Source organism: Teleopsis dalmanni, chromosome 2 (assembly GCF_002237135.1).
Source record: "Teleopsis dalmanni isolate 2A chromosome 2, ASM223713v2, whole genome shotgun sequence".
In the NCBI taxonomy this organism is placed as follows: Eukaryota; Metazoa; Arthropoda; class Insecta; order Diptera; family Diopsidae; genus Teleopsis; species Teleopsis dalmanni.
In genome coordinates this window covers 24,650,522-24,662,391 of record NC_051847.1, presented here as the reverse complement: position 1 = coordinate 24,662,391, position 11,870 = coordinate 24,650,522, and the positions used below count along the sequence as shown (strand labels likewise).

Genomic DNA, 11,870 nt, shown 5'->3' with positions numbered 1-11,870 from the left:
ATATCTATATCTATATCTATATCTATATCTATATCTATATCTTTATCTATATCTATATCTATATCTATATCTATATCTATATCTATATCTATATCTATATCTATATCTATATCTATATCTATATCTATATATCTGTATCTATATCGATACGGACGGTTTTATTTGTTGTGATATCTTTTTATTTACTTATATAGTATTGTTTAATATACGCCAATAAGCATTACTAGTTAAAGGTCGCTTTAATTTGAAGTACAGACACCCACCTGCTGGTTTCTCGGTCAAAACGGTGTCTCGTCGTGGATTGTACTTAACTTCGTGCTTACTCTTGACTTTTCCGATACAGAAAGTTATATCACTAGTTTAACTACCACCTGCATCGCTTTTGAAGTCATTGCTTTACTATGTCCTTCAACACGATAAGTCGGCATTCCTCGAAGATGTATTGGAACAAAAAAATAATTTTGGTACATAATATCACTTTTTCTACACGAACTCCAACATCATCATATGTGAAATATTGATAAGATTTTTTTGCTTTAAGTCGTATATTAACAAATTAAATAAATAAACTAAATATTTTTTTATTACTCACACTTTTAATTTAATTTTTATTTTAAATTTCGTTTGATAAGTAGACTGTTTAATGCTTTAAAAATATCATCTTAAATGTATTAATAGCTATATTTATTTATATTATTTAATTACTTTTAATTTAAATTACAAATGTGGTATGCTCTTCAAAACAGTATGTATGTTTATACTATTTTTTATTAATTTTTATTGCATAATTACACTTAAACTTTAGCCTCTCTTAATCATCAAGCATAAATTCTTAACCTAAGTTGATTGCACACTTTTATGGATTTGTCTGCGGGGTTCCACATTACAAACATTTTATATTCAAGAGTAATAAAAATGAATATCTCTTATTAAATAATGTATTTGAAATCAGTGTCTACACAATTATTGAAGATACTTTGATGTCTGCACTGCTTATGCTGTATAAGACGCGCATATATCTACATTAAGACCGAAAAGCTTTCGGAAATTCTCATTTAAAATTCGCGCGCTGTATATTTTCCGATATTTTAAGTTTATGTAGTTTGGCAGCACTGTCCTTAATTACTATGCCAAAAATGAGCGCGATCTGTCAGACAGTTCGTTTACGGCAGCTGTTGAAACCAGTTCACCTCAGTAGGGCGTTGCGAAAAAAACAATGGAAAAAAATATTGAACAAAGAGTTTGCATCAAATTTTGTGTTTCGAACGAAATTTCGTGTGCAGAATCGTTGCGAATGCTACAAAAGGCTTATGGGGAATCAGTTTTATCGAAAACTCAAGTTTATGAGTGGTACAAAGCCTTCCAGGACGGTCGTACGACCGTCGAAGACATTTCGCAACGCACTACTGAGGTGAACTGGTTTCAACAGCTGCCGTAAACGAACTGTCTGACAGATCGAGCTCATTTTTGGCATAGTAATTAAGGACAGTGCTGCCAAACTACATAAACTTAAAATATCGAAAAATATACAGCGCGCGAATTTTAAATGAGAATTTCCGAAAACTTTTCAGTCTTAATGTACAATGTAATTTGAAGATGGCATTTAATTTTCTAACCACAGGTTGCAAGTAACTCTGAATTCATAATTATTTTTAATTAAGCATTAAAGTTTATTTTTTTTTAGCAATAAAATATCAATTTTATTTAATAACTATTTTATTTTATAAAAATAATAGTTCAAAGAGCAACATATTCAGTTTTGTTAACAATAATAATCATTAAAAATTTGTAAATAAAATATAAATATCTATTAATTCTAAAATTTGTTTGGATATGCGAGCACTTTATATTATATTGATTATTTTTTTTTTAATCTTATTAATTATTGAGTCAGAGATTTACAACACTTATTTTGAGCTCCGTTTAGATTTATATATACATATGTACTATAAAACGAATTTCTTCTGGGAATACTTAACCATACAGGAAAACGAATAATTCAGATAATCCAGATTATGGTTTAGAAAAATTGTGTAGTTAATCATATTCAACTTGGGGAGAAACACATCTTCTCATCAGTCGTATCATAACGGGCCATTACTTGCGGTCAAGCGTGTTTTGGTGCATAAGACTGCCACTCCAACCTAACCTATTCTAACATAATCATATAAGACTTTTATTGAGTTGGCCGTTATTACGATCTAAGTTATATAACAATAACATCATGAGATATTATGTCTTAAAGATTTTAAAATATGAATTTAATAAAATGAAGGTAAGAAAAATTAAAAAACTTTTGTCATTTACTGAAGTACTTTAATTATTTATATAAAGTGCTATTTTTTGTGTGAATTGAATTGTGACTAATAAATTGAATTTATAACAATTATGACGTCGATGACTTCACTTCATATATGCAAACAATTAGTATTTAACTACGCTGATATATATTGTAATATATATTAAGATAAACTAAAGTCCAAATGGTCGTTAACTCAAAAAAAAAAACTAAATATTTAAAGAAGTGCCAGCTAATAGCACTAAAAACTTAAAAAATGATAAGAATACAAATTTCATTTTCAATATTAAAAGGCTGAAGATATTTCAACTATTAAGAATATTAATTAGAAAATATACAGAACTAATTTCAACTTTTAATAGTATTCTACGCTTAACGTAATGTTTTGCAATAAATTCACTATTTAATACTTGAATAATGGATATAAAAAATATTAATTTGCTTTCGGGCACATCCATAAAAACAGTGTACAAACAGTGTCTCTTGTTTTCCAACCCTATTAGATTCATTTCGGCTTCAACTTAGAATCGCAATCGGATCATAATTCAGTTATAATTGAACATTTTCTAAAAATATGAGTATAAATAATATTATATATTGCAAGAGATACTTTATGTAAATATATCCTCCACCACAAGTACTGCAATTTCACACGCAAACCTCAAAATATTAATTATTAATTTTCTACCATGAAATAGAAATTATAACCGCAGTTTAAGTAAAGTTAAATGAATTAAGTAAAAACATAAAAGCAGAGGTCATTGTTGTTGAAACTTAGTACAATAATTGTTTTTCACACATTTTTCATTTTCTTGCTGGAAAATACTTCTGTAATTCTGTGAATGTCTTCAAGTCGTTTGTAATAAGAAAACACAATAATTCCAAGTATGTACGAGTATATAAAACGCTCTAGTACCTTCTGCTAGTTTTTCAGGTGTTTCACTTGAGTACCCCTCATATTTTCCTCTTATTCAAACAGACACAAAAAACTTATTGCATTGTCTAGTTTGTTTTTTGTTTAGAGTTTGCTATTAATTGGATTCGTTTTAAATTTTTAAAATTTGTTTTTACATTGTTGAATGGGATTGCACTTTTTTCTACTTCCGAACTATGTCAAGGGCTTTGAAATTTTCAATTATCTACACATAAATAAAAAAATAATTTTATTTTCATTGCACTTTTGCTTTTTTAGGAATGCACTTTTGCATTTTGAAACGCGCTCAAGTGATTGAACTTTTAACTATTCTAATTGATTATGTGCTAAAGTTTTTAACCCAGTTGATTTCTCTCTTTGTCAACTGAAATAGTTTAGATACTTATAACATTATAAGGAATGTAATGTATAAAAAATATGTACTGAAAATGTATATAATCAAAAAAAAAAAACAATAAAAAATAAAATTTTGAGTACAAATTTTATGATTTATAAATTTTATGATTGCGATGTATTTTTTAAATTATCTTTATTTTCGTCTATACAATATTAAAGAAACACTACACTTCTGAACTCCCATTGAAATAATGAATTTTCATTGTCACGAATATAGTAACCTATACATATTGTACCGTACCGTACTTTATTTTTCGTGTCAGCTTATAATATTTAATCAATAATCTTTAGAGTCAAACTTAATGCACAGCGATGCTTGTAGGAAATGCAACAAGCCGGATGCAAAGGAAACTCGGAAGCATCTGCTGTGTAACTGCCAGGTTCTCTTGAGAACTCGACAAAAATGTTAGGGGCTGGAGCACATACCTGAGGATTCTGTGGAAATTCTAATAAAATTCGTTAATAACACGCGCAAAATAAGCGATGGACACTATCGCTAAAAAAAACTCCGATCTGGTATCGCAATGGAGCTTAATGGGCTACGCGTGGCCTTTTTGGTCGGCCACCATAACCTAATACATATAATATTCAATCAGTAATCTTTAGAGTCAATGTAAGTAATATACCAAAAACATGTTAACAAAGTTTATTGATAGAATACATTATATCAATATATTCTCTCTAATAAAAATTATGTTACGAACTACTAATAGACACAAGCTATGAAAATAATTAAATTATTAGATAATTATTTTAATAACTCTTCTGAATATAGAAATTATTGAAACTCACATACGAAGACAAAGTGACATCATCATTATGTATTTACAAATTTGTTAATATCTTATATTAAATATAATTTTTAAAAAAATATATAATTTTATCCAAAAAAAATATAATTTTTGTGTTATATTAGAGTTCTTATATATGCAAGTAAAACATAGTAAAAATTGTATAAATTAAAATGTGTTAATTTAAATCGATATCATAAGTGCTAATAAATAAAATTGGATTGAAATTTCTAAAATATTTAAAATAAAATAATAGGCAATGGTTATAATAATAAAAATAGCAAAATTATATGTTATTATTATTTTTAATTATAACATTAAATTATTATAATTATGAGAGCAACTATTGAAAATGTTTATACAGTGGTTTTCTATAGAAATTTTTAATCACAATTATAATGGCATAATTTATAAATGCCTCCGACTGATTGTAGCTTGACTTTCTCACTACTACCCACTATTATAAGGAATTGTGGATTCAAAACGGCTTACTTAATTAATTGAGAAGCACTCGTTCTTGCCTCTACCACAACTAACTAACTATAATGGCATTATCGTTTCTTTGTCAGTTATTATTTTTTGAAACAGTGTTATTAAAATAGGTAATTTTGTATTACAAGCTACAGAACTATTGCGCCTCCTTCATGGATCCAGAGTATTTGTTCAAATCCGATAACCTCGATAAATTGTAGTATTGAACTGATTTCATCACGACCAATTTCATCCGGTGTAAGATAGCCACCTAAGCAATCTTATATTTAGTCTTATAATATTCTTCTACAGTTTCTAATGAATATATTTAAGTTAAATTGAAAGCTTAGTAAGGGAATAAAAACCCACAATTCAAGTGCTAAAACCGTGCACAAAAATAATAATAAAAAATTTGCAAGAACAAGCATCTTTAGTTCTATTAAATCGCTTTGTCACAACAAAATGTCGGATAGAAATATTATGTACCTCTCTAATATTTTCACAAACATTTAATCTCCAGCAGAATGTTGTACATTTATATATACCTACATGACTGGATGTGTTGCGAACATATATGGAAACGAAAAAGTGAACGGTTTTTCTAGAGGTATTAGTTTATGGTCCTTTGGTAATCGTCAAGTGAATTACTTAACTCTGGTTTCTTAAACTGATTAAAGCGGCAGACACTTAAATCATGTGTAGCTTCCAGGCTATCTTTACGTTCATATAACAAGATCCGATTTTAACAGTCTTTAAAAGCGACAGTTTTCTCTGTTCACTGATGTACATGAACTAACGTAGAGAAACTACGTATCGCTTTTTTGTTTCGGGTATTTTGTATTTAATAGATACTTCTCGTAGTATATTTCATAAAGAGGCTTTTAGAAGAGTAGTGAACTATACCAACAATAATTCACTTTATACTATTTTAATAATTGAATTTTCGGCTGACCATACAGCTATTTGGAGTATTGTAAATTGCTTTTTTACCTACGCCTATGATATTTTATTTGTATTTTTTAAATTTAATAATAAACATAATTTTTAATTATGAGTTGCTTTTTTATAGTCACGTGAAATTAAAGCAATAAAATAGCATGGCCTTAAGTTTTCTTCAAGTTTAAGAGAAAAACTTACTGTGTTTAATTAAAATATTATATTTGCATAATTAAACAAAATTAAATTATTCATAATTTTTAATTTACGAGTACATAAAAAACATGTAGAAATAGAAAGTTTTATTTCGAAACTTAGGTGAAGTAATTAACCAAAGTCAGCAAAGTAAATAAATGTTATGTTTCAAAATCGCATTATGTTAAGTATATTTATAGTCCAACTGGTCCAACATTTACGCCTTTTTATTATATAAAATAATTTTAGATTTTTATTATAATAGAGAGAAATCAGTGACCAGAAAGTTATGTGGGCAACAACAATCGCGACAGCAAAAACATAAGCAAATTATACTAAAAAACATTGTTAAAATAAAATGGTTTAACCATGAGAAAAATATTAAATTGAGTTTTCCTCCAATTAACCTAAACGTGGTAGTCGCTAAAGAAAAGCAACATTAAAGTGGGCCCAAGACATAACCTAAGTGGGTTTGTGTTATCTGCGTTACACAAACTTGTTTGTAAGTAAAACAATTAAAAAAAGTTTAATTTAAAAGAGAGTAAAGATGTACTGATTAAAAATTCCTTACACAAGTTGTAGTGTAGGTTTTGCAAACCCAAACTTCTTTTCAGTCGGATATGCAGAGATAGAAAGATTGTTTATTCTTCGGGTTTATTCTGTTCTGTTATGTCTTATAACAATATTGGCGAATAACTCAAATTTTTCACACAGAGAAGAAATAAGAAATGTTTCAAATTATATAAAGTGACCATCATTAACAAAAATTGTCCACTTTTAATAAAAATAACGACAACAATAACATTTTTGCCTCTAAAGTTGTTACTGTTCTTTCACAGCACATAGGTATTTTGTTCTGGTTGACCTGGTTTAAGTTTAAAATCGTTTGTTCGGTAATTGCATGAAACTGGCCGGTATAAAAAATATGCATTTCGTCACAGTTAATGCCGGAATACTCGTCGTACACTGTTGGGCTGCTGGACTGTTGGACTGTTGGATATTTACAATAAAAATTTGCAAAAACGTGTTTATTTCATGTTTTATTAAAAGATTTTAATTTTAAACATTTTCTGAGAAAGTTAACTAAATCATTGTTATTTATGCATTGTCACATAAACGCCACAGCATTCTCAAATTCTGTTACTTTTATTTACAAACTAGAATATATACTACAACGTGTATAAAAAGATACCAAATAAACCTGAATAAGCTGCGGATATACTACGTACACTAAAATTCGATTGTCGTTTCAGGTCGCGTGTCGGACGCATTAGACACATGCTTTTGTGCCATTTCTTGTTTTTTTGTTGTTTTATAGTTTTTTCTCGGGTTAATCCCCTCCAACTGCACTTTTGCACATTTCAAAATAGTCAAAACTGCAGACGGAAGAACTCTCGAACGTGTACAATCTGAAAAGTTAATTACAAAGTTTAACAAAGAAAAATTTCAAACGCTCACGACCGACATATGAGTTCACAATTTTTCCTCGATTCAACAATACTACAATACTAGAGTACACTTAACACATTCGTGAGTGAGAGGGTGTTAATAGGGTGTAAATGTCACTTCTTATTGTGTACGATGTACAATGTATAACGTACAGTTTATACTGTTGGATTTACTTAAGATTAATTTTTAGTAAATTTTTACATTTCACGCATCAGATACTTTCTTTGTTCCCGACAATTTTTTGCTGTCCAACTGAAATGCAAAAAGTCACATTTAATACGAATTCAAATTACTGAATCATTCTAATGATTAAAGGTATGAGTGGGTGTTAGTAAGTCTAGAGATACTATCACACGTTGAGTTATTTGAACTGACATATGGGTTAGGTTTAAAAATACACAGCTTTTAGTAAAATTGTCTTTAAAGTTATTGGACTCAAGAACAATTCGACAGTTTTATTGGTTAATTAGTTCAAATACATATTATATTTATAGAGATTTTTTCAAACAGTAGTGAACTACAATAACAAAAATTTATTTCATATTATTTTAATTTGAATTTTTGGCTGACCATACAGTTGTTTCAAGTATTGCCAAATACACATCATCAGTGGTCTTCGAAATAATTCTTGTATTTAATTATTCGTAAATAATTTTTTGAGACTGCAAGTACAAGGAATCGAACTCGGGTCCTGCCAAATGTGAAGCTCAGAATCACCGCACCTTACACTTATATTAGGTTAAAGAATACAATTTCTTAAGAAATATACGACTGGTTTCAGTCGTTTGTCGGAATCAATTTAATATGAGTAGTAATATGAACATTAGGGATTCTCATGTTGAAGACAGAAACGAATTTGTCGAAATACGTATAGAAATATACTAATAGAAACGCTCGAAATAAAATTTATTATTTCTAAAAAAAACAAAACCGACTTTATCAACAACTAGTTCTGTAACGATTCTCTTTAATCTAAATTTTAACACCACGAGACAGTATTTTTTCAATTATGTGTAAAAAAAATTAAATCAAAACCTTCAAAATATAAATAATCCACTGGTCTTCGACGAGATATGTTCTCGATGCGTCTGAGATAGTCTTTTAGTAGTCTAAGATAATCTTTAAGTAGTCTGAGATAGTCATTTAGTAGTCTAAGATAGTCTTTAAGTAGTTTAAGACAGTCTTTTAGTAGTCTCAGATAGTCTGTTTGTAGTCTGAGATAGTCTGTTAGTAGTCTGAGATAGTCTTTTAGTAGTCTGGGATAGTCTTTTAGTAGTTGAGATAGTCTTTTAGTAATCTACGGTAGTCTTTTAGTAATCTGAGATAGTCTTTTAGTAATATTTTAGTAGTCATTTAAGATGTTAACGTGGTGTAAACACTTCAAATTTAAATACATGATCCATATACATATTTAATTACAAAAATATGTTATATATATATGTTGACACCATGTAAGTAATCATAAATATTTAGTCAGATTGAGGGTCTGAATCTAAAAGATCTAATATTTTCTTCTGAATTTTTCTTAGTTTTAATTTGAGGAATATATTTAATTATGAATTATTGAATTATAGAATAACGGTTTTCATAAGAGCTTACAAATTAAAATCCAAATAGTTTTGAGAGTATTCTTCAGCAATGTAATATCCAAATGATTTGAATTTATAATAAACGTATTTAATTTATCACGGCAAATTGCATTCCCTGTTAAAGTTTTTATTTTTTTTTATGCTAGAAAAATGCTTTATTTTTATTTTTTGCTTTATTTTTTTTATCTTTGCTAGAAAATAATTTATATCTATTTCAAAACCTCAGTATATGAATCTATCGTTGTATATTTCCACAGACAACGATATTTTATAGATATCGTATTTGGACGCATATAGCTTATCGATTCAAGTCAGTCTACGTGTTTTGTGCTAAAACTATATTTTCATTTAGTTTTTTTTATATTTAATTTAAGTTAATTTAGTTAAGATAGTGAAAAAAATATGATCCTATAAAGTTTAATATTACTAAAAAAGTATTTGTTATATTTTTTTGCGCAGGAAATATGTATGTTGAAGTAAAAATAATTGCGAAAAAGGGTTTAATATCTTTCCAAAATAACATACCACTTCAACTATTTGCATTAGAATTGTTGATGAAGTTGACTTTTTGACATTTGTTTGTTTACTAAAAATGAAATAAATATTTGGACGACGTTGGCTGTCAACAAAAGATTCGTTCTCAACAAACCCGTAGGAACAGCAGGGGAACGTCATAAAGCGCTACGAGTTTTATCGAAAAGGTGGTTGCAAAAAAATACAACGAACGGCTTAGATGTCGACAGAGTCAAAATTTACTGCCTTTAAGTATTTTTGTTTATTAAAGAGCTTAAGTAGCGAACCAGAGATAAGACATACCAACAGAGTATTAGAAGGACCACCACGATATAATAATAATTTTAATATATAAAACTGGTGTTGGTAAAAAATGTTTATTAGAAACTGCAGACGATATTAACAGTAAATTACGCAATAGCAATAACAACAACAATAGTTAAGGCACAAAAGACGGTTTCAAGGGAATCACGGAATTGCGTTTGTAAGTGTGCCTAGTGGATATTGTGGGTGTGCTCGTGCGGCAAAGACTACGATTTGAGATTTTGGAAAATACATCAAAAAGTAGCGCAAACAACAGTTTCTTTGATATTTTTTCCTTTGAGGGTTGTAAAGGAAAAATTAAATTATTTATTGCTTCAATTTTCAAAAACAGCACTATTTACGGTTAAGTGGTGCATATGGTGATCGACGGGAGTTCCGCTTTCCCCAGTAAAAATTTTTTTATATTCTCATAGAAAAACTATGTTACATGAAATCAGTAAAAAAAATCTTATTTTACTTCTGAAATATGAGCAGCCTTCGGTTTAATCAATTTTTAATGTAAGGGGTGTTACAAGGGTTTCTTGTAAACCACCCCACAAGCTCATCTTTCGCAATTATATTATCGATGTGCAACAAATGTTCAGTTTTATTTATAATTTGACATTTCTTTTGTTGTTTTGACAATTTCAATACAATATCTAATCAGGAAAGTTTGTAGTCAGGCGTGCGTTACAAATTATTTGTATTTAACTCCTGATAAGATTAGCAAAACAGGCAAAACTCCTTTTGATAAATCAAATCAACAATTTTAACATTTGCAAAAATGCACATTTAATAAAATATTATAAATTTTTATATGGAAAGATAAAGTGGGTAAATAGTGTTGGCAGATTATTTCAATAGAAATATTGATTACTAGCTCTTAACAGAGGGGTCCACTCTGCTACGAAAAAACATTTCTTGGCATTCCTTCTTGATGGTTAAGGATTTAATAGGCCGAACTCTGTGGATCCGATATAGGTTATTCTTTATATGTGTATTGTTGCGGAGCATCAAAAAGGGTATTTGTTCGCTTAGGCACTTCACATTTGCAAATGATACAGAAATTTCAAGTATGGATAATGCAAAACCTGTAGTGGCTAGTTATCTGGCATAAGGGACCATGACATTTTAGTATGATAATGAAGCTGAAGACTATTAACTATTTAATGATTTGTTATACAAATTTAAATTTGTTATATAAATAGAAAAAATTCTATCATAAACGAATGAAATGATTTGTTTGTAGCTCTCTGGCAACTATTTCTATAATTTAACTAAAACTAATAACCAAAGGCATCCAAAAACCACGTAATGTTTAAATTCTTTCTAAAATTTAATAAAATAGTTATAATTTGAACTAATGAAAATCAGAGACATAATTAAACCACGTCAAAATATATTTTATTTATTGTTGCCCATCACAAGTTTGTTTTCCTAGAGAAGTATTTCTTTGATTCTTGACAAAAATCAAAATCTGTTAATAATAAAAATACAAGTAAAAATAGCTCACTAGTACCTAAAATAATTAAAAATTATGAATAATTATATTTAACACAAATTTATGGATTCATTAACCTATAATTACTTAGAGTAATGTCGCAAGAATAGAAAATTATCGTGTTCTGGACTCACAGTGAAGCGGAGAATTGCAACCATATTAAGTCTTCTCTAGTGAGATAATAAAAGTATTTGTTTATTTATTATTTTTAATTTTTTGCTTACTGGAAAAAAACCAAGTTTGTTAATATTATATACAAACCGAAATTCTTAAATTGCGGAAATGATTAACCAACTTATGAAGTATTAACCACAAAAAGTCAATTAAAGAAAAATTAAAGAAAAATAAATAAAAAATAATGGTGTTAGGCATTGAACTGTAATATCACATTTATTGCACATTTGGATAAAACATTTACCTGGATATTCAGTTTCATTCTTGATTTCCGCAAAAGTTTGACTTAATGATGTGGCGAAAAACTTAGGTTCAAAGT

At 28.5% G+C, this 11,870-nt stretch overlaps 1 protein-coding gene across 1 annotated transcript in view; it reads right to left on the bottom strand.

Annotated features, from left to right (window-relative positions):
- The window catches only part of LOC119674157, a 36,752-nt gene that overhangs the window by 24,277 nt on the left and 605 nt on the right, over positions 1-11,870 (bottom strand). The window lies entirely within an intron of this gene.